A 24,848-nucleotide genomic window follows, 5' to 3' on the forward strand; every position below is an offset into this window, starting at 1 on the left:
ATTGAAAAGTCAATATATAACTACTGATTGCAATAAGTGGGGCTTCCATTCGCCTTGATTTGCCCTTTTTATTTTGTGTAATTGTTTTTTTTTTAATTCTCTGCATTGGTAAATCTTTTAGACATCATACTTTCTATGCCTCATATTAGCAACTGTAAGCATTTTATATTTTTGATTGTAAAAAATAAACTTTTCAAACCAAATACCCAACTGGTATACCACATTTTACCATTAGGTGACTCAATAGCCGCTCCGCTAAAACGTGGAGGGCCGACTTGTCATGATAATAGGTCCACCTTAAAGGTCAGCCCACCTTAATTGAGACTGGATTAAAGTGGCTGGCTAGTTGGCTGGTTAGCTAATTCCACCATAATGCTACAGTTAAAACAAAACATAGAAAGTACCACATATAAACCATAAATGGCCATAATTTAGCCATTCATGACGACTCTTACCCTTTCTATTAGCTAATGCCAATAGCTAGTTCTGAAGCTAATTGCTAGTGGTTACTGCTAATGGTCTGTTAAAGTCACTATTTATTATGAACTCTGATAAACATTTGTGAATTTGCGTTTCCATGCATGGCTGGGATGTGTGGGTATGTGCTAAAAACATTGTCATATTGTCGTACAAGATAGATTCAGCACTTTTTTCACACCAGAAAGTATCATAATGACAATTTCCAGTTCAGCCGGTTTGCACTCAACTCTACTGTATTGTAGAGTTGTAGAGTCGCATATAAACTTTCATTGGCTGTATGCTGACTTTCATGTCATTAGCTGGACAACTTTGATCAAGGGCACCACTCAGGAATACCATTAAGTGAACTGATTTTAATTGAATTATCATCTACTACAAGTCCTCCTGCACAGGCATTGGTTCCCCTGGAGAAAATGTACCGGGTGAATTATAAATGTGACCGTAGAAGAAGAGGTCCAGTGGTAATATTACATTTCAGTTTAAGTCTTTGGGATAATGAGCTTAGGTTTAAGAGCAACGAGCCAGCCAGTACTAGAGTGACGGTACTGGAAGAAGCTGAGGAACTCCAGGGATACAACTTCTTAAATCCTCATCTCTTTTATGTCAGAACTTTACTCGCACTTGAAGTAGATACAAGCATGGAAGCAGAAAGGCATTTAAATGGAACATTAGCAATTTATCACACTTCTCCTCAGTTAAGCTAACTGAAGTTTTAAATATGAAATGACAGCTGCAGTGGTCTGTCTCAATGGGGCATCAATTAAATACTTATTTTTGGATCAAACTTAAATAGATTGTTTTTTAATATTGAGGCAAACTTTTAGTTAGTAGACGAAAAAAACATCTGTGGAAGCACCCTGGAGGGCAATTTCCAAAAAACATATTGTCTCCCTAATTTTGGAGGACTTGGACTTGATACTAGATTCACACTCCAGGAATGCTGATCAGTACATCAGGATGTCTTATAGGAGGAAAATGCAATATTTACAATGTAGACCAAGTGCATTGCATTCACAAAATGGGACAGGACAGTTGAGGATTAAAGTATACACGTTAAATATTTACAATTTCATGTCATAATAACACACACACACACACACACACACACACAGTAGCTGCTTCAACTGTATTTGTAAGATATTTGTGTTATTGTTGTCTTTAGGTAGCTGAACTAACCTCCCAATATTATAATAGTTAACAACAAATATCTATAATTCTTTTTATCTAGTGGCTCTTACAATTTAGTATGAGAGGCATTTTTTTGGGGTGAGTTGTCCTTCCCGCCGTTCAAAATTTCATGAACACCTTGAGGGAATTTGATTACATCTGGCACAAACGTCCACATGGACTCAAGGGTGAATTGCTTTGGTTAACACATTTTGTGAGGCATGGATGTAAACTGCAGCTTTACTGGTTGGTCTAAGGATACCATCTTGAGACGGTAATTGCAGTTATTTTTTTTACCTATACCATATAGTGCTACTTCTGTTGTCACTTTCTTCATGCCAGATATTTTAATCATTGGAGAGCACTGGATAGTGATAGTACTGAATGTGAGAGCTTCCATGAATTGATTTCAGAAGTCATCTTTTTTGTTTTCTTTAATAACTTAAACATTGATAGAGACGAAAAAGAAATGTCTCTATCTACCGTTATTTCTTAAAAAATGACAGTCAGGCCTTTCCCAAATGTCAAGAGACATAAGTTCTCGTCGACATCTAAGGCGTTGGCAGGGTATTTAAGCAGTCAGAGGCAACTATTGCTCCCCGTGACATCGTGTCCCACGGGGGAAACGCCATGATGAAAACACAGCATTTCATCTTTCAACCTTATCCATTAACTAATGGTATTCTAACTCTGTTAAACACCAGAAGAGAAACAGCAACAACAAGAACCATGGGAACCAGAGGAATGTACCTATGTTAATGAAGCAACTTCAGAGTATTTTCAATAGAGACCACTAATGAGACATGGATTGGCAGAGGGGATTGTTCTGCGTTTGAAATGCTAATTAAATGTAGAAGTGAAATTACAGTTTGGTCACATGGCAATACCGAGACAGGAAAGGGAAGACTCCATTAATATAAATGCAGTCACAAGAGATGGGCAAAGTTAAAGAACAACCACAAAATGAACCTTAGTTTTGCTACTCTGGGATTTGTGTATTATTCAAGAGGCAGGGACAAAGTTCACATCGGTAGCAGATAATCTCCTTTGAACGAGACGGGATCTTAAGTTTAAATTGGGTGGTTGGTGGGTCACTCCCTCGGAAATGATTCATATTCACGCTGCAATGAGATAAACACGAAAGAGATCACAGCAGCCCAATCTATTTCTTAAAAAGGTAATACATTATGGGGTTTGACCAGACACAGGTGGCAGGTGTTCAGCTGCGTTTAGCTGATGTCAGCATACACTGGCTTTTATAGACAGTTTGAATATCAGTTGATCAGTGAAACAATGCTGTGTGTATCACGTAGCCAGTGCCCAATAAGTTGTTTTTGGAGGATACAGCGCAATTTATCAATTTACATGTAACTCTTTTTTAGGCCAAAAATTATTTTAAAACTTCAGTCAGTGCCTCTTCTTTGTGTTTTGCCTTTTTCAAGCTGCATCATCTATTTTGTTGTTTTACCATTACTCCTTTTTGGGGGGTGTTTTCTTTACTGTCTTTTACAGTCGTGTAAGGCACTCTGCATCCAGTAGTGTGCATTTTCCAGGACAAAAGAATTAGCTGTGAAAGGGAGAAGCAGACATTGACAGACATGTAGACATAATTTGCAATTGTTCTGTTTCTTTCACATTGTTACACTTAAACAATATTTTGACATCTAGATCCATGTTTGCTGGCTGAAGAAAGTGAATAGCAACCTTTTTGTATTGGTAGAAAAACAACACAACTTCCATGATTGCTTATTGTCTGACTTATTGGCTGGATTTTTTGATTGAAGTGATACATCTTGACTGTTACTGAAAGCACTTCAAATTACAATTAAAAAAAACTGCCCTTTGAAAGGTAACCAAATACATTGAGCTCCAAAACAATTTATGTGCTTATGTGTTTGACATTTGCGCCGGGGGAAAAACAAATCTTGGAAATACTTTTTTGTTGAGAAAAGGACACGGTCAGCCAATATTGTTTGCAATGATTTATAATGCCACTTGAGATAAGGGGAGATTAGAGGAATTATCGATCCTTGTGGGGAAAATTGGTCATTGCAGAAGCAACGATTTGTGGGTTAGATTAGGGAACAAACAAAAGCTGTATGGAGTAATAATGGTCATGGATAAATTAAATGAAGGTTTGAAGATTCATTTATGAATGGAATTTAATGTTAGGGGCAGGCAGGGCCAAATTATGTCAAATTCAACACGTGTGTTTACTTTTTGAAATCCAGATGAACCACTAATGACGTATTCTGAACATCCATCCAATGTACAGCACAAACACATTTTTTTAAAGCTGGTTCGCCTCTTACTCCCTTTCATTTTTTTTTCAAAATAGTACTATAAACACTCGTAACAAATGCCAGAAGTTCAATTTTCATTCAAAATGATGACTGTGTCAACTGCATGCCAAAGTTATCATCTAAGTCATAACATGACTCCTCTCTGCCAAGCAATATAGCTTTTAAAACATAAAATGTACCTGCAATCAATGACAGCACTTTCAGCAAACTTTGTGTAAACTTTTAATCTGTATAGACAAAGTTATCTTCACTTCACCTGTCACTCCTTAGGTGCAGTGGCTAAATGGTGACAATGTCCTGTCCTGACAGCAGAACTATTGCATTTATTGCGTTTCACAAAGCATCATTGCTAATCCTTCATCAGCGGTGCTGTATGGAGGGGAGATACTGGAACCGTAGAACTGCAATGATAGAATGTGTACTGTCACACAACACTAAAAACCTCCCTTGACAGGCAGATCATGGATAAATTTAGTCGTCCACAATCTAATATCATCACATCTCACACCCCTGAATTAATGATAATTTTACAGGGCCGTCTGAAGAGTACGGACACTCTAAAGTGTGCCGGTTCGCTGCCAAGCCTTTCAAAACCATTACATTCAGCGGGGCTTACAGGATACAGAGGTCAAGCTCTGAACTGTCATAACTGCTTCCCCAGTAGGAAGCACTCTGTGAATTAGCCCAGTGAATGGTCTGCAGGGAGACAGGAAGTGCACAAAGCAGACACATCATGTGAGCGTGAAACAATGATGAAGTACATACAGATATGTTTTCTTTTCCCCACAAATGCACTCTGTCTTAAAGCATAGATTGGGGGAAAGGTTGAGAGCTTTCATAGACGACTACAGCATCCCAATAAGAAATGACAGCCTTGCCTGCTTCGAAGTATTAGACCCCCAAGTGCAGCTCCATCAACCAGAACATCGTTTACTCAGCCTGAAGAGTTTCTACATCGATTCAGCTCCTCATCGACGATGCAGTCAAACAATGTGGTACAGCTTCCCACCATGTCAATGGGAATTTGATGAGAGGTTATGATGACTGATGCTGCCGCCCTGTCAAATTAACATGACGTGGAGTTCATGTGCTACGTGCAAGCTCGGCGGCTGATGTTGATGAGTCTGTTAGTCCTTCTCGAGACACTTTTATTGGCTTTTAATGATTTCAGAAATGTCAGAGTGATAGCTTACTTAAAATGGCTGGTTCAACATTTTGGGAAATTGCTTTCTTATAAAAGATCAATAGCCTACCACCCTCTTATCTGTTAGTTGAATATAAAATCGGAGCCAGTTAACTTGGCTTGGCAAGAAGACTGGAAATTACTGCCAAGAAAAAGTTTGGCACACAATCCAATTCAAAACCAGAAATTGTTTTTACAATTGTTTTACAAGTTTTTTTTTTAAGGATTAATCAAACCAGATTTAGCATTCTTATCTGCAATCTTTAGAAATACTGTTGGGCAGAGTTTGGTTCCCTCGGATGCTAAGCCTAGCAGAGCTAAGCTAACCAGTGACTGGCTGTAGCTTCGTATTTTATGGACAGGTATGAGAACACTAATTTCTCGCAAGACAAATTTCCCTGTTTCCCCAAAATGTTGAACTATTCCTCTGCACACCTCTGCTTGAATAGGACTAACACCAGGTTGAACTTTAATACATGTACAATTTAATTTGATGGTTTAGAGAACATAATAACGCTGATGTGATCAAGATGAGATGTTCATGTTGTTGCCAAATGTCACTTGGACTGAGAAGTGGGCTTGGCAGATATCGACAGAGAAGACATTAGCCATGCTGTATAAGCATTGACAAAGTCATGCCAGCTGATCAGGTTGTAAGGCCTGTCCTCCCTGAACCCAAGAAACCTCATTGTTTCTAAGTTTAAACTTTTCAGTTGACTTGCAGATTAAATAACAAGGAAATCCCATCCCCAATTGGGGATAAATGCAGTTAAGCCTTCCTGAAGCGCCGCTCGTCCTCTCAGGAGACGGAATATATTCAGCAGTGGAGGAGTCGAAGCTAGTGACACCACACATCTCTGTTCACTTGCCATAACAAGAAGAAGCAGCTACCTGCCATTTTAATTGCATTTCCCACTTTTGACTTATCACTGGAGACACAGTGGTCCTCTGGGCAGCCAGCCAGCTGAAGCAGAAGGACACTATGTGTCAAATGTATTCCTCGGCAACAAAAACCACTGCAACAAAAAAACTGTCCTCCCCAAATAATATGGGCTAATTTGATCTCTAGAGTTTATTGTGATTTGATTTTCTGACATGTCCTTTGGGTTATGGTTTTTACAAAGTCTGAAAGGAGCGTAGGCGTGTTTTTGTGTCAACCATATTTTTTGGGGAGGGGGTTTAATTCAACATAACTGTGGACTCATTTATCATTTAGTTAACTGTTGTAATTAATAGTAGAGAGCCCAAAAATAACACAGTTACTGAATAGATGTATTCTATCTACAAAGCTCTCACCATGGCTGAGCCGGTGGCTAGCAGCTCACACCAGGTTCTAGCAGCTGAGTCAGTGGCTAGCAGCTCACACCAGGTTCTAGATGCTAGCCTGGCAGCTAGCAGCTCACGCTGGGTCCTAGCAACTGAGCTGGTGCCTAGCAGCTCAGGCCACAGTTTTTGGGGAAAGTTTTTCTCTCCCTGCTCATCCAATCAGCAAACAGCTGCTTTTACAGCCAGCAAACAAGTGCTTCAATGTCACATTGGACATTTTCAAATTTGTCCCCACAATAGTTATCTCTCGAATAAATAACTTTCTTACCACTTGATGTTCTCTCTTCCAAATAATCAAGCCACGTAACTATCCATTCATGAAATTAAAGTGGACACTGTAGGATATACTTTAACATTAATGGTTTGCAAGATTGGCATTCATCAAAGCAATTGGATATACAGCAGAAGTAATCGTGGTCAGGGTCCAAATTATTATTATGTCAGCCTTTAAAAACTCACTATCGGTCAACCTAAAATTGACCATAAACGTCAAGTTACTGAATGCTTTAGACCAGTGATCCTCACTATTTTCTCCAGTAGAGCCACGCTTACAAGACAAAGTCCACAGGAGACCCACCTCGGCTGCAAAATACCAAAAGCCATCTCCAACTAAGCATATCTGCTTACTTATTTGTCATCCCACTTAGACGTGAGTTATAATACATGTCTTAAACATGACTATCACTGCATGCGTGCGTGTGTATTTCTCAACCCAGCCCCCCGATTTCTAGAAATTGTATCCACATTTTGACAAGTTACACGGAAATCCGTGTTTTAGTTGATTCCATTGTCATCGTCAAATTCCGCTATTCCGTCCAAATCATAGGGTCCTACTATTATTTTACCACTGATGTGAGCCACAAATTGAGGCTTGCCGAGCCGCAAGAGGCTTGCAAGCCACGCAATTAGTTACACTGCTTTACAGTTTTCTCAATTGTTTACACACAAATACTGGTACTTGAGACACAATGACCACAACATGTAACTCATGCACCAACCCCCTGAACTAACTCTGCTAAACTGCAAGCACAATTCCTGCTTTACACTCAAATTGCAGTTTTAAAACACACTTTTTTCAAAACACTACACACAATTCTCTGCATTTGGCACAATTTTCATGAAGAAAATCTCTTGTTTTCACAAGGAACACACTGCCATTCAAAATTCTAAAGTTAATTTCCCTACTATGCACACTGACTCATCACATGGGCAAACACCTGCAACACAGTTTTACAATTTGCAATCAGAGCATTAGCATAAAAGTGCAACAGGTGAGATCTTCTGTTTTGGAGCAATGGATGCCAACATTGGCAACAGAGGCAGAGCCAGAGGAGTGAGAGTACGAGGAGGAGCCTAGCATGGATTTGCCATGCTAGGCGATATTTCCCCTGCTGCTCGGCCATCGCTTGCATTGCCTGTGATGTGGATGAGGTGCTGTGGCCAGACCGAAACAGAAGAGAGGATGCAGGATAGTTGTTGTTTTTTTGTTTTTTTTGTAACTGTATACAGTAAATTCTTCTGGTTTTGTATGTAGACCACTGTATATGCAACGTTGTGTTGGTTTGGATGAACACTGTGTACATTACAGTATTCTTGTGGGAAAAATAAAATATATAAAAACAATATTCTAAAATATTTTACAACACATTTATGTATGTACTGTCTGTAGTGAGTGTAACACTGAACAAAGAAAGGCCTAAGTCATTATGGTAAATGGAGAAGAAGTGTTCATCGTGTTTTACATTGAGCACATCAGTGTTCAACTGGTTCTTATAAATGTCTATTCATATGATGGTTTGTGTGTGTCATTTGACAACAAAATACCATTTTGAGAAGAAATAACATTGTTTTGAATGTAAAGTTTCATTTTGCAGGAGAATTGAGGGGTTTTGCCCATTGTGTGTGTGTTTTTTGATTTGTGTGTAGAGTTCTGAGAGTATGAGGCATGCATTCAGAAAATGTGTGTAAACAATCGAGAAAAACTGTAAATGTCTATTCATATGATGGTTTGTGTGTGTCATTTGAAAACAAAATACCATTTTGAAAAGGAATAACATTGTTTTGAATGTAAAGTTTAATTTTGCAGGAGAATTGAGGGGTTTTGCCCATTGTGTGTGTGTTTTTTGATTTGTGTGTAGAGTTCTGAGAGTATGAGGCATGCATTCAGAAAATGTGTGTAAACAATCGAGAAAAACTGTAAATGATATATTTTGAAGTCAAATGAGGGATTATTGAAGTAAGATTGAAACATCCATTGGCTTGGAAGCAGACAGAGTGTCATTTTGCAGTTCTGAGAAGACACTATCATTCTGATTTGTTTTATTTTCTCTGGTTTTCTGTTGATGATCAGACACTCAAATGGATTAGATGACTTGATTGTAACTGAGCTTTTCTCTGGATCCTCTTTGAGAGACCGTAACAGCCCTGGAAAAAAGTTTCTATTAGCATTACTATGGTCAGTAATCAACAAAATGATTGAAGCCAACATTTTTCACATTGCATTAGCCCAAGGAGAGACTTATTTTTATATAACGACCTATCTAAAGGCCATTATAGCATGATATCAAATAAAAAATAAGCTTCTGAATCAATGTTTTCTGACATGTGTCTCCATAGAGTGCTCCACTATATGTATTAATCGAGTTTGTTTGCCTCACAGCACTTTTCATTTTCCAACTGTGATTGTCACCCACTAGTGTCGTTGTCTGTTTGCGAAGTGTGCTGATGGGACAGATCTAAGATAGATATTCCCCCAACTGCATGCCTCAGAGGCCGCCCCACACAGCAGCTACACATGGGGCTCACCCCTGCCACCTCCATAAATGCTAGCCTTGCAGATGCATCATGGGGTGGAGTAATCCCCATGCTGAAAATGTGCTCACATGTGCCAGATCTCCTCATTCAAAGTACAGCACATACAGCAGTAGCAAGCAGCTCTTTAGGGTGTAATTACATCCTGTTCTCTTCTGGGCTATCTATAGAGCAATTACGATTCCAAACAAAACACTGTTATTGCAGTATTGTGCGCAGATTGCTATCCTCAGAGATGATACAGCAGCTTACAGTAAATTAATTGGATGGATGGACCATAGAGGGGGTCTATCTAATGTGTGTAAAACACTAGGTATTTTTTTTTTTGTTGTTTTGATAATTAATCTTCTAGGAATTTTCTTGTCAGTTATTTTTAGGCTCCTCATTATTCTGCCAACCCAAGGTCACACTAACGAACAGCTAAGTGACTCACTGTTAGCCAGTCTCTGCACTTAACAGTCAACTTATCATGAGTTTCAATTCCCTAATTATGCTTACCATTAGTATTTCATAACAGAGTTTTAATCTGGTGGGCGGTGTTTTAATCTATTGGCCATACAGCCTCTTCTGGCCTCAAGTGGTGTTCACAGCAAGATGCATTTTGAGTGCCAGACACATGTGCATCTGTTAAAATAATGGTTGGTAGGTAGGTAGATAGATAGATAGATAGATAGATAGATAGATAGATAGATAGATAGATAGATAGATAGATAGATAGATAGATAGATAGATAGATAGATAGATAGATCAGCTTAAGTTTAGAGGCAGCTAACAAGTTACCTTAAACACACTCTGAAAGAAAGGAACTGCTTACTCCAGCGATTTCATTCTGACGTATCTAAAATGGGAGTGTAGGTCGGTGTTGAATTCACTTTGATCTTGCTGAATACCTCAGTATAGAGACAGGCAGCACTTCCATAATTAAAACGCACATCCAAGTGCCCCTGCAATTCACAAGAACAAAAGCAGGTGTATAAAAATATTGTCTTTCCTTGATGTAACTGCTGAAAGTTCCTTGAATCAATGCTTTATGCTGCGTTTCTCATTTCGTAATATTTTTGCTATACATGCATATTGGAGCTCTTTGAATTCCCTTTTTGTTTCATTGATGGGTTATAAATAGCCTAAACTTTACTTGCTCGCCGAATTAGCTTTTTTCTGGTTGCACATTTATATTGCCAGACATTAAGCTGATGTCCTTGTCCAGACTCTCTAACATTGCAGCTCGGTTTCTTGCCTAAGGATATATCATGATGACTCATTGATCTAGACACTTTGCTTGTTGCTGTAAACATGGAGTGATGCCTCGACATATACTCTAAACACCACTGCATCTCCAAACCCAACCATGGACTTTAAACACCATGCAGTTTGATCACACATAATTGTTGATTCAAACAGAAAGGTAATAACTTCCTGTCTTACAGTTTCAAAATGGTGTAACTGACTAGATTAGGGATCATGTTGTGAATTGAGAGTGAATGTGGCAGAAGGGACAGCAGGTCAGCACATGGCTATGTCACAACGCTCACAACTCAAGAACCTCAGGGTACAATAATATGTGCCATTTTCTGTTCTGAGGTCAGCTTTCTGTTCATACGCAGTTCTCAATTTGAAATTACCTTGTCTCCTGTTTTTGTTTTTTTTCCATTAAAGGTTATATCAGCAATTCTGGTTGCCCTCACTTCCGTTGCGAGATCCAAAACAAACAGAGCCAGCTAGCCCCTCCCTCCCGTGTTTTGAAAATGATCATGGACGCGCATTTTCATGAACGTGATTGGTTGGAACACTGTTTATTTTGCTTTTGAGGTGTTGGTAGTACCATTTGTTTTTGTGTGCGATCTCGGAGCCTAGGCTGCCTAGAGAGATGCGTTTTTTTGACGGCCTGCTTATGGGGCGGGCAGCTAGCAGATCGTGAGGTAAAAACAGATGAATGTGATCATTTATGTTTCGGCCCAGAATCGCTGATACAACCTTTAAACTACAAAAAAACAAAAAAAAAAACAAAGAACATCCACTTCACAATGTGAACTGTACTATCACTGTTAAGCATGCTCACAATTTTATAAATGAAGAACTTTTACACAAGTGGGGCAACCATTGCAACATATGCCAGTTGTGAAGCAGCTCACATTGAACTAGTGCATTACTTTAGAACCTGCTGCAAGTGTGTTTTTCTTCCAACGTACCATCCTAACTTCTGTGTTGGACTGTCAGTGGTGGCAAAACACATATGTGAAGGCAGCTGGTCGTATCTGGGCATGGTTGTTTTAAGAGTTAAATCTAGGGTTCATTTGTTCACTGATGGTGCTTATAGTGGTTATAAAAGCAGAGATTCCAGGGACTTTAGCTGGAGGAAAGCAGAGCAGATCGCCCAGCCGGAAAGTTTCTGTCAGAATCCGGCCCAAGGACAGAGGGTCACATGTGGCTCTCGAGACGAGGCCAGCACTCTTCTACCGCTGGGAACAATGTCAGTGCATGTAAATCAGTCCAATTTATTCAGGGATGCATTTTGGTGCATTGTTGCATTTAGCTTTGATCACTGAAGGGTTCTAAAACTATTTTCGGAAAGAATGGGTCACGTTCTTGTTTGCAAAAATATATATGCTATATCTGAGGATGTAGAACTCCACATTGCCCCGTATACTGTATGTTCAGTGGACCCTATTGTTTTTTTTATCTATTTAGATATAAAACAGGCATTACGATCTGTTATGACTTTGAAATTGGGAAAGTGTTACAGCCTCCCTGGGCGTCCCTGGGCCTCCCTGGGATCTTTTCCCACAAAAGGTGAATATGTGCAACACAAATCAAGCGTAGCGTTAGTTCTGGCAGGCCACGACGTCAAGCCTAAATCAGCAGCAACAGCATAGCTGTCAAAACCGAGGAGATCAGCTGACGGCTCAGCTGACTCCCCGTGCTCGCTTCCTATTGGGAAATTGCATTCAGAGCGCGCTATTTAAACTGCTCTAGCCTGACCTCCCTCGTTGCTTCCTCTGCTGGCGTCTTCAACCCACCTCCACCCCAGCTCCTCCCGTCATCTGTTATGTACCTTACCATTGTTCTTGTTGGTTGCTCTGCTCTGTCTGGGGGTTTTCTTTGCTGCTACGCTCCCTGCTTATGCCGTTCATGATGGCTCATGAAGGGCAGGAAGGTGCTCTTCCTGCCTCAGGCTTTCCACGCAAGCGTGTGGAAGAGCAGGGAGTCCCAGAACAGTACCATACCGCCAAATGAAACTTGTGCAAATAAATAAAGATTCTTTTTGACAAAGTGGTCCTGACTGAATTGTGAATTTTGGAAAAGCACCGGGGTGATTAACAAAACACCTTTGAGTTAAGGTGTTCTTTAAAATGTCAGCCTAGATATTTGTTTTTCTCTTCATTTTTGTCTCATTACTTCATGAATCCCTTACTGTTAAACTGTTGCAGAAAAAGTCCTTGGCAGCCATAGTAGAACACTTAAGAAACCTCTATTGTAACTGAGTTTACGGCGATAAATGAAGAAAATTAAAGCATCTCGAGAAGAGTGTTTTTTAACCAGAGAATGCAATAGATATGCTTTAACAAAGAGCAAATAATTTCATATTATATTTGACCAGAGGCTAAATCACACCCAGGCTTGCTTTCTGTGTTTTTCAGAAAAAACATTTTTGTTTTTTTTTCATAATATGGGACCTTTAAGTAAGCCCTAAGCTCAGGAGACATTCTGAGGGTGCAACCGGCCCCAGGTTCTTTGGATTAAAGAGTGAGCCTTCCATTCACTACATGATTGTGATGTGAGCTGTAAGCTCAGTCAACATGCTTCAGAGAGCATATCAGTACTGAGGCTGAACTGATCCAGTGTCGACACTGACAGAGGACTGCTGTTGGAGTTGTGATGTGGACACGCTGCTTTCACGTCGGCAGCACAACAGCAACAAGGTGTTTAGGAGGATTAAATCTATTTTAAAGAGCCTTACACTCTGGAATTGCAATACTCTGGTTTCGCTCGTGAACAAAGGCTACAATAATCAGAGTAAACAAACGAGACTATGAGATAAATAGACTATTTGCAAATGAAATAAATAAAACAAGTAGGCCTACAAGCCATTGCGTTGAATCAGAATGTGAGTTTTACAGGATGCCCACTGAAAATATTCCTGCAAGCTATGTAAAAAAGGATAATGGTACTTTGGAAATTAAAATAGCTTATACAACAATTGTATGAGTCGTCTAGCATGAAATTAGATCCTACTCCAGCCCTAAAACTGCATTATTGAATTTCGTCTGTGCAATGGTGTCTCTCGCTAAGGCCGTGGTGCTGGTCTAGGGCCAGATGAGATAGGAATGAAACTGATATAGCATGAGACCGCAGACATGGATTAACAAATTTAATCTAGATAATCAAATGATGTGAAAAAAAATCAAGCCAGTGCTGTTGAACCTTATGCCTTTCAATGTTGTCCTCACCTATAACCATGCCAGTATCTTGCTCCTGCTTATGTTGTGTTTTGTTTCATCAGTATGCTGGGTCATGCACCTCTCCCCCTCTCTACCATCTGCCATAACATCCCAGTTTGAAACTGGATGATGATCTTTTCAGTCGTGAGGTGGGAGGGGTAAGTGGCTCAGGCTTTGGGGGCGGTAATGGCTGCATATTGATACATGATGAGTGTCCATATTACACTAATGAAGTACAACAGCCCCTTTCATATGTTCCATGGAATGAGTTGTGGTTAGTGCTAATGGCAAAATTTTGCATTGGCTAATGGGATAATTTAAAACTGTTATCCCACTGCAGCAAAACAACACTTTGGATCAAGCTGTGACTTCATAAGAAGTGCCAATTTATACATAATGCTGATGCAAGACTTTATCATCCTGGGAAGGGTACGCCTCATGATAATACATTAAATGGTTCACTGCACACATTACCATTTTATCATTTTCTGTATTGACAATATTTAAATGTTATGCAACCATAGACCTCATATCAGTAGGGATGAGCTTAAATTTTGCTGATTCTTTTTTCATTCATTTATGCTTATCGATTCAAGTTTATTGAATCAAGACTCTGATTGATTGATCTCAAGTTAGCATTAGCAGCTTCTGGCTTATCATTTTGATTGGTGCCCTCAAAATCAATACCAATCAGGGGCCCTCGCACCTTCCCAAGCAATGCAAGAGGCCCTTTTTCGCCACCCCACCATGGCAACAACATTGCATGAAAATAAAAACAAAACGTAACTTTCTCTTCTCAAAGTTCTTTAAATTGTACTGACCAAACTTGAAGTTGAATTGACTAATTCTTCAGGAGGAATATGTTTAAGTACAGCTCCTGAAAAATTGAACATAATTACAAAATGTAATGCAAAATGGCAGAATTCCTGTTTGTTTTTCGGTATACCCCAAATAATCTTTTTTTGTGAGTCTCCAAATGTTGCATCTGCTTACCAAATTTCATAAATGTAGATGAAACCGTAATGAGGGGCTCAATTTCCAACATTGTACGGCATACTATTAAGCCGTCTTGTCAGAAAAAGACGCAATGTGAACACAGGCCCTTACTTCTTTTGACAATCTTCAAATCCAGAAATAAGTAATTTTCTGGATATAACTTCCTGGACTCATTGTCCTCTCTTTGTGTGATGGAAGTCATTGGAGCATGGACAGCAGCTTCAAGGCCTGAGGTCATCACTCTTAGTATTGCCATGGGACTGTATTCTGTGCTGCCTGACTTGTTTGGCTTAAGGGATCATACTCTCTATCTTTCTCTCTGTCTCTCTCCCCAGCCTATTTACATTATATCAGGCAGATATGAATATATGCATGAATTACGAATGTGATGTTTTAATGAATGAAGCGTATAACTTGATGCCAAAGGGTTTTTTCTTGTTGTTGCTCAGGTGCATGATTATTTATTGAGCTGTAAAGAAACCTATTCAAGGTTGATTAGTTCACACGTGACATCATTGCCAGAAGATTTGATGAAATAACATTTGGTTCATCTTGACAACAAAAGTCAAGACATTTCATTTTGGCACCTCAGCGCCCCGTGGAAGCACCACATCTGCTGCCTTCTATTACTTTTCATATTTGTTACAACTTTTGCCAGCATTGTACTCGCTGCTCTCACACTCGGAACAGAATGCGTTTCCCATTGACATTCAGCACCATTGCTGGGTCCAACTCCTATCCTGAATGTTAAACAGATATGACATGGAGCTTTGATTGTAAATAATTTGGCTCAAGCTTTGGGGTCAGCCAACCGAGGAGCGTCTACTTTCTCTTCATATCAAGGCCTTCTGTTCCTCCAGCTGCCGGGCTGCATGTTGTTGAGACAGGTGTCATCTTGGCTATGTGAAACACCTTCATTCTTGATACAATTATCCCCCCGGCTTGGTAACTTAACCTACAACGTGGCTGGGAGGCATCCCACTGCTTCCAGGAATACTCGCTGTCTGCCGGAATACTATGACATGAATGATATAGATGTGATGAGTTGACCCACCCTAATGTAGTTCTCTTTGAAAAGTGCACCGTCGACTGGAGCAGCGCAGTGATAAATCAATGTGTTAAACAGGCCCCTATCTTTCTGCAGAAATGGCTTCGCAGGAGGATAGATCATGTGCCACCAGAGCAGCTGCATCTCAGAACAAACATTAATTTATATAGTGTATGGTACTTATTATTTACCTGCCTTCATTAATGATTTTTCATTTTTCAAAGAAAATACTAAGATAACTCAGCATCATAGGAATAAGCATTTTGCTTATCAACATAAACTCAAGTCTAAGTCAAGTATACCATATTACACTCAATCAACGGTCAGGTCATGAATATTGCAATGGCTGAGACAGTTCAGACCAGTCCTCTGCCTCTTCCCTAAAGACTGGCAACAACATGTGTTTCACCGTTAATTAAAATCAGTCCTGGGCCCATGCTGTATGATTAATTACCTCATACCTTGTAGTTGCCCACAAACATTGATGACTCTCTGCTTGTATGTCATGGATAGGACTTGCACCATTTATCACCCCTGTAAGGTCAAGCTCATAGCTACATTGTGCTCTGTAATTATAAGCCCCTGGTTCCAGCGCCATGTTGTCTCTTATTGCCTCTGATTTTGACAAATTCTTTCTTGTCTGCCTCCTATGTTTGAATGTCGACTAGTGTTCCTATTAGGGTTTAAAGTCAATGTATGCAAACAGCAAATAACTACGGGTTCATAAACCATTAAGTAGTCAGTGATGTTTCCATACAGAAATTAGTTGCCACCGTGATCAATGGCAGGAAACTGCATATTGTGAAACATTGCACCGTATCCTACCCTGAAGAATGAGTGTGACTGGAAGTCAGATTAAACGAATGTCAAGAAGAAAAAAAACACCCTTCTCAAGGTTAAAGCCAAATCTCCAGATATCCGGTGTTTGCCTCTAAGATATTCAGCACTGATATACTACATCAGACAATTGGAGCATCTTTTTCCATGCCTTTCTCTGGAGGAAAAAGCATTACATACCTTTTTGGCTTTGGAGAATGCCACTGAGCAAATGTGTGTCTCCTGACACCTTGGGTTAATGATCAGCCAGCTTCCAGAGAGGCAATGTATTTTGAGTCACCAGCGAAGCGTGACAATAACCTTTAACATTATCATTTACGCACATATTATACCACAGGACAGATTGTCTATAGGCTGCCTCGCAGCAATAAGTCATCCTCCACTGATAGGTTACCATCCTCATCTTTTTCATGTTCACGTATGTGACTTTGAGGTGGTGTGCAGGCCAAAATCGTCCATCTTTTGAAATATCATTTTTGTCTTTTTTTTCTCCTTTTTCAAGATGCCTCTCTCAAGGTGAAATATTGTGATATTGCCACAGGCATAATGTTGTGAGATTAAAAATGGAGGGTACAAGTAGGCGAATGAAATAAAGTGAATCTTTTCACGCGGCTTGTCGGAGAACATTAGTTTACGCAGATATTTGAATTACAGCATGCATTTTTGACTGCAGGGTAACAGTCTCAAGGCCATATCATTCTGGCGCCATGAGAGGGATGAAATATTTCCGAGGAAATGCCGATTGACAGGCACCTAGAGAATCAAAGCTGTTGGATTACAATGATTTGTTATGAATCATGCAGGGCAGACTTCCACGCCAGCGCTCAGCGGTGGTGTCTGGTTTCTGTCTGATTCATCAGTCATGACATAACACTAACATCATATCAAAGGACGGAGACATTTGACAACATACATTTTAATAAAATGAATGGTAGCAGAGGTGTAGAATAAGCCACATCATTTAATAATAGTAAACCAGTGCCATAATCATATATAATCCGGTTATTGGACTTTGCATTTGCACTTTTAAGCAGGACTTTGAAGAGGTTCTATTTTTCACCAATGATCAATATTGATGATTACAGTTTTTGCAGCTGGTATAGAAAGCTCCAAACTGCTTCCCACCACCACCATGAAATAAAGTACATTGTTTTTGATTAAAACCAATTTTGGTATTAGAAGTTTAAATTCTGTATTATAAGCTGCTGCTGTATTAAGTAAATCAGGTGATAATTCCCTCTCTAATATCCATGTAATATTGCTGTGAAAACATATGTTACTATTCCTCACCAAATGTATCATCATTTAATAATATTACATTTGAACACATCATAATGTATGGATAACACGTTTTATTAAACTGCAGCTATTACATTTGTCATACATACAGTATTTAGGAGCAGTGGGTTGCTGTAAAACCCCCAGGAAGCAAGGGTCTTCCTCATGGGCACTTTGACATTCACAAAAGAGGAGCCAAGCTTGGGTTTAAAGTTAATGACGGTTATTTAGAAGATATGTTAAAAATGGTTGGGATGCACCGCAGATGGAGTTATGTTGGTGTCATATACTCCAGGGAGATGATTTGGAAGCAATTTTCAGCTTACTCTAACTTTAAATGGATGTGGGTTTTCTTGTTTGGCATTACGATGGCTCCAAGTGGCCATAAAAATTTAATAAAAACCTCTTTATAAAATGTATCTTGAATAGTCATACAAATATTGCCACTGAAATTATCTGTAGATTTTGTGTTGTCTCACTCGTCTGAATCACACAATCAGTTTGTAAATATAAACATCTGTCCCATTGATTAGAGGGTCATTCCATGTCATTTCAACACATTTCTGAAAATCTTCCCACCTGACCATCACAGAATTTCTTGAAAAAAATCTAGTACGAAGATACACTTGTTGATAAGACAAATCCAAAGTATTAGGTCTCTACTGTCAATAGTTTTCTCATGAGTTTTTCTCATCTCTCAAATCATTGAATGAATTCTAGTTTAGACAGTCTTCATCATATTCTGAAAAGCCATTTTTAAACAGCAATATCTGGAAAACTATCTCACCTGTAGCCTTCAAATTTTCTACAGTGAATGTTAATAATAGCCTTCAGACATGGAATGTCAGGGGTGTAGCTCAAGTATAACCTAGTATGGTAGGTACTTAAACTTCTCCCAACATGTGGCTTGTCGAAATTAAATAACAAATTTGAAGAGTGGCTGAGCTCCCAGTTTTGCAGATATAAGACTTCTATGGCTTATCTCTAGTGTTAGCTTAAACATTCTACACAATATGGTTTCTCTTGGATGATTAGTTTACAGGACATTCTAAGATGGTCAGGTGGGAAGCATTTGATGAAATTACATGGAATGACCCTAGAGGAATGTAGGCAAATCAAGGAATGTATAGAAAAAGCATGAAACAGCCACACAACTTTAATCAGGTTAATTGTAGTTATCTTAGGACATGGTGTGGATTAGACCCCCCAAATGATATACCTTGCCATTTATACAACGCACTGAATACAACACTGGTGGCCAAGCCATCACATGAAACTAAGTTAACTTCCTCAAAGTTTTTTTGAATGAAATCCAGTGTGCAAACCAAAGGGACAAGGGGAAATAATTAACATGGAACTAACACAAAGTGATCCTTAAAAGAGTCAGCACCACGGCTATGCTGCCGTTCCCCCTCTTGGGTCATCACAGATAATCACTGACTGCTTGCACACTCAACTCTGCCTGTTGAAGATGCACTTAATTAATCCCTTCCCATCCAACAATGGGCTGTGGGGGGGAGGAGAGACAAAACAGTCAAGGGAGCTTTATTTTGTGTACAATTAAAGATGCCCTTCCCTCAAATGTCCTTCTCAATCAATGGCTCTGGAGGACAAGGGAGACAAAGTTGATGCAACATGTGGAGGCAACAAGACAGAAATCAAGAAAGTACGAATCAATGGATGAAGAGTCAAGGCCTTTACACACTACAAGTGTGGTAAATAAACAACATGTCAATATTTCACATCAAAACTCTTCATACAAGCAGGGATGTGAATGTTTAATAGTTGAAACATGTTTTCAATAGGTTTGAATATATTCTTGCAGACCAACCACCGGGATCGTGTTGACCCAGAGCCCAGAGTCTGTCTCAGCTAAACTGATGTATAATCTGAGATACTGGAAGCTATTTTATTGAGTTTCCTTTTTAGCAAAATCATCTGAATCTCTTTGGCAAACAGTTACGCAGTCTGAATGTTTAGGGCTTTTATTGTGAAAGATGAGTTCAGAAAGAGTGGATCTGGTATTTAGGTGGGAGGAGGTGCAGCATTGTATCATGATACTTTGCGTGGTAATATTGTTGAGATACACATTTATCACTCTTAATTACATAAGCTATTCATATTGAAAATATATATGAAACCTTTTGATAACATTTGCCTTTCCAGTCCACTAGATGGGGCTGAGTTGTTTTAGTGCAGTCTTGGGTAAAGCCTTAGTCCAGCTTGAAAGGGGCAAAGTTTCCTGTATCATTTCGGACCAAGTGTGTCCGTGTTGTTGTGCAGTATATTATACGCACAACATTACTGGTTGATGCCCTTATTTGCGGATTTGGGAGCTCAGAAAAATCGACCTCGAAAACGAATTACAGCCTTGTGTGTAAAAGCCTTTATATGTCTGACTAAATGGGGGTTGTTGCTGGGCACCGAACATGCTCATTCTTCTTCCAGCAACAAATACACTCCATTTTATCAACCAGCGAAAATTACTTTTCATTTTCACGAATGCTGTTACAGCCAGCTGGTTCTTCACTCAACTAGGATACAAAACCATCTTTCTCCTTGAAGACGTCTTTGCAAAACACTGCAGCGCCCACCGGTTAGCAGCTGAACACATTAAATGCAATCAGTAAAGCCTTATCAGTGTGCCTGTTAAATATTTATGCAAATAATAACATATCTTTTCACATATGTTAGTTAAACAAATTTGCGAGCACGGTCCGCTCTTAAGAAATGTTTTGTCACTTTAATGGCACCGTTCTGAATGCCAGTACCATTCAATGTGATCACATAAGCAAACCTTGTAGTCATGTTCATGTTACCATTTCAGTTAATAGTGTTTTCCCATCATATCAAACAATGTGGTAAAACAAATTCACAAGAGGACGACACTTGAGGCTGCTTTACCTTGAAAAACTGAAACCTGATCCAACCATCAATTATTATGACAAATAGAAACATTATAAGTAAATGCTTAGAATTCCAGCTGCTGAAACTAAAACAAGACAGTTATATATTTGTTCAGGTGAAACTTCCATTATTGCATTAAAATGGCACTAATGGCACCGCACATTTGTGCATCTTTGTAATACCACCAAAGGTGGTGACATTGTTCTAAATGATCAAAATTACCACATAATTAACCAAAAGTATACTCAAACATAGAATACAATCACTTCCACAAAAGCCTGTTTATCCATGCAAGATACCCATTCATTAAAGTTTGAATGAACATGTGGTGTTGTCACGCCACCCACTGAATTAACTGTTTATTTGAGGTGACCACATTTCAGGTTTTATCTAGACAATGGCGTTGCAATTTGCAGCTGGTTGGATGATTCATCACACAAACAGGCTACAGCCCTGCCTTCTAAAAAATGATGTTCCCACTAAACGAAACTGCATTGTGATTTACGTTTCGAGGGGAACATATATTGTCGTGGATAGGGTCTGCTTTTGACGTATTGGAAATAAGTTTGAAATGAGTCAGAGGGATATATCTGTATAGGGAAAAGGTCAAGGTGATGGACATGTAAAGTACTTTGGTTGTTTTTGATGTAATTGAAAGTGCAGTTAAAGGAGAAATCCAGTCATTTTTGACCCCATTTTTGTTGTCCCCAGGGTCATCCCAACTTATTAGAAGCAAAAAACACGACAAAAATTGATTGACCTAGCCCGAGATGTGTCCCTGCCTGCCAGACTTCCAGAATAGCTCCAATGTTAACCGATAGGGGCAAATTTTATCTGCTTTTCTGGGCTTCAGAAAATAATTCCAAGACCTATGCAACACAGTTTGGGTCCTTACGAGACACGACAGCACTCGTTTAGCTCAAATAGTGTGGCGAAACAACATAAATATGTGTTTTTGCATGGAGTTACTCACCTCAAATCACCCCGTTGACATTAGCAGTAGAGTGCCAGGCGCGCGCTCGTCCCTCCCAGTCACCGCAAAAACGAAAACGTTTTCCTCGTAGTTTTGATTTTGTATCCATAAAGAAACGATCGAGCAGTGCAGTCGTCATGTCCATAATAAATCCATGAAGCTGTTATGTCCATATGTATGACTATGTTACAACATAGCAACGATTGCTTACAGCTAAACAGCAGCCCATAGCCAAAACAATGCAAGTCTCATGCAAGTAATATAACGTAATATGTAGGAGACAGGGTTGCACACTAGGGCTTCATGATTGATCAAATTTGAATCATGATCAACATTTTGGCTTTCCACGATTAAATGAACATGATCGACTGCGGTATTGATGTTTAGAACGCGTGCTCCACTTATAGAAAAGTCTTCTGCATATCAATCAATCACTTCCTAAACCAACCCTTTATTCGGCTGAAATCATTTTTTCGTATCATCTGTGTCAGCCGATATAGTTAATCAGCAATCAGGATCGACAGCATAAAAACGATTATTGTGCTATCTCTGGAAGCTATATTTACTCCCTTTTTTCATACGTTCATGTAGATCCTTATGCAGTAGACATATATTCCTGTCCCTGGGAAAACGCATATCTACACCACGAGGACAAGGTGGTGTCAAATGTGCCACTATTATGATACACAGTGGCATTTGTTGCTCAGATATACACAGAGAATTGGTGTAAGACTGCACAACGTACAGAACTACCAGGACACTTTCAACTATTTCACCCCGTTGGCAAACAGCTCCTGCAAAGGGACCAAAATAGTGCAGAAAGGGGCTGAAAATGTGGTGGGGCACATTTATTCACCGCCATTTAGTGGAATAAATGTAGCAGCTGAACTGACAGAGGGTTCAGCTGTTGTAAATGTGTTCCACGTTTCACTGCTTTTGACAAGAGCAGCAGTAAAATAACCATGCTAGAACTGGCTGACCCGTGCCAGTAAAAAAAAAGAAAAGAAAATACGGGTATGTTGCCCCAAGGATATATTCAGACGCAGAAGATAATGGGCAATCATGTGAGCAGTCTGCAGCTGTAGAAGTTTGGGCCATGAGAATAGTAGGTACAGTGACCCATGTCAGATGGGTTCATGCATTTGGAAGATTTAATAATTAGCGAAACCATTCGTAAATGGAAAGGTCACAAGTTTTAGTTTTCACACAGATGTTCAGAGACCCTTCCGCATGTAGTTAAATATTACACCCGCACAAAGTGCTGGCCTTTCCATCAGGAGCAATTTGGGGTTCAGCGTCTGAGGAGCCTGTGGTCGGACCACCAAACATCCGGTATCAGCGGACTACCCGCTCCACCTCCTGATCCGCAGCTGCCCCTACTTTATGCCTAAGTCATTAAATAGACACTAAACAAGGACAGCGCGGCAACACATTTTTTTTATAGCAAGTTATATTTGTGGTTGATTGGATAGTATTAACGAGCAAATCACGTAGTCCAATATCACTTCATTCTCTGCGGAGCAAATTGAAGCAGCTGATCAACTAGGGAGCCCGAGAGCTGAGATCACCTTCAAATAAACGGCTACTTAATTATTATCTCGAGGAATGTTAATGTCTGCATTTCAAACATCATTGCTTGCTGTCAGTTACGGGAGTTAGACCAGGTTGATATTTCATGCTTTGGTTTTCTTTTGTAAACCAGAAATTGGAGGAAAAGGCCAATGTTCTTATGTTTGCTTCAACTGTTAATTTGGCAGCTTTTCTGTGTCTTACATCATCTGTATGACACTTAATATGGCAGCAGAGAGTGAATAAATGCCATCACAAATGATTCTATTTTCATACACACATCACATCAAAACCAGTCACCATGTTGGGTTGTATGTACAGGTGCAATTGTTTTATACTATTACAGTATTACATATCTATTTTTCTCATTAAGTATGTGATTTAACTGAATAAACCTGATGGCATGTGAAAACATGTATTATTATTATTGTCTGAATGATTCCGATATTAGTTATTATACATTATAAATTTTTTAACTTTCTATTATGTGAAATTGAGAGTAGAGCTCCAGACTAACTTTTTTTACTGCCATTACTGAATATAATTTTAACCTTGAGTTGTAAACCACTCACAGTTGTTTGAATTATATCTTTTCACAGCAATATCAAAGAGATATTAGAGAGGCAATTATGACCTGTTTAACTTCCTTACTCTAGCTCTTAGCAGCTTCGAATAAATTCTTAAAAGTACTCAAGGCAAGACGTTTTTTTTTTATCGAATATAAAAAACATACAATAATTTATTTCCTAATCATTGGAATTGTGTTTTTTATTCAAGTGACTATGACAGCTGACTATAACAAAGGAAAAGGCTACCATTTAGAATTTCTGACACTGATGTTGGCCTGATCACACCAGGACGTTTCACAACAGGCGCAGCTGCTTCAAAAAATGCCCCCTTGGCGAAGTGCGTCGGGGCAACACAGCTGATGAGCTCGTGGAGCGGCGGTGCGTGATCACTCAGGCGATCAGTCAAGCAGACGTGGAGCTTTGCTGTTGGATGCCTCTGAGCCTGGTGCTGATGAAGTTGAGAATACTTTCATGTGCATCTTCAAAAAATGTGACAACGTGATTGGCCTCTTTGTCTGTCAATAACAGCTGTTAGAAAGAAAATCAGAATTACAATAAGTTTCTTTACTTTTCTACATATGTATAAGTTCTTATAGGTTAAGTATTGACAAACAGTAACTAGCATAGTTGTCAAGAACTTGAGTAATCGTTGACATGACTTGAGAGTGTCTCCACTTCCATTTGCTTTGCATCACTGTAGGCTGTAAACTTTAAAGCATAGTACTATACGTTTACACAAATGCAATTGTGGATGAAAAATATCATGACCTTTGAGAGATTCTAAGCAATAGAGATAATAAACTTGAAATATAGTGGGAAATCTTAAATCAGTCCCCCCACCCCCCTTTTTTTTCCTTGCCTGTAGCTGTTCCCATCTTCCTCAGTAATGATATGATTCTGCCAAATTAAGATTAACATGTGACCTGGGGTTGGCTGGACGACTTAGATTAGAAAAACAATCT

The sequence above is a fragment of the Eutrigla gurnardus genome (genome assembly GCF_963514095.1).
Source record: "Eutrigla gurnardus genome assembly, chromosome: 18".
NCBI classification, from domain to species: Eukaryota; Metazoa; Chordata; class Actinopteri; order Perciformes; family Triglidae; genus Eutrigla; species Eutrigla gurnardus.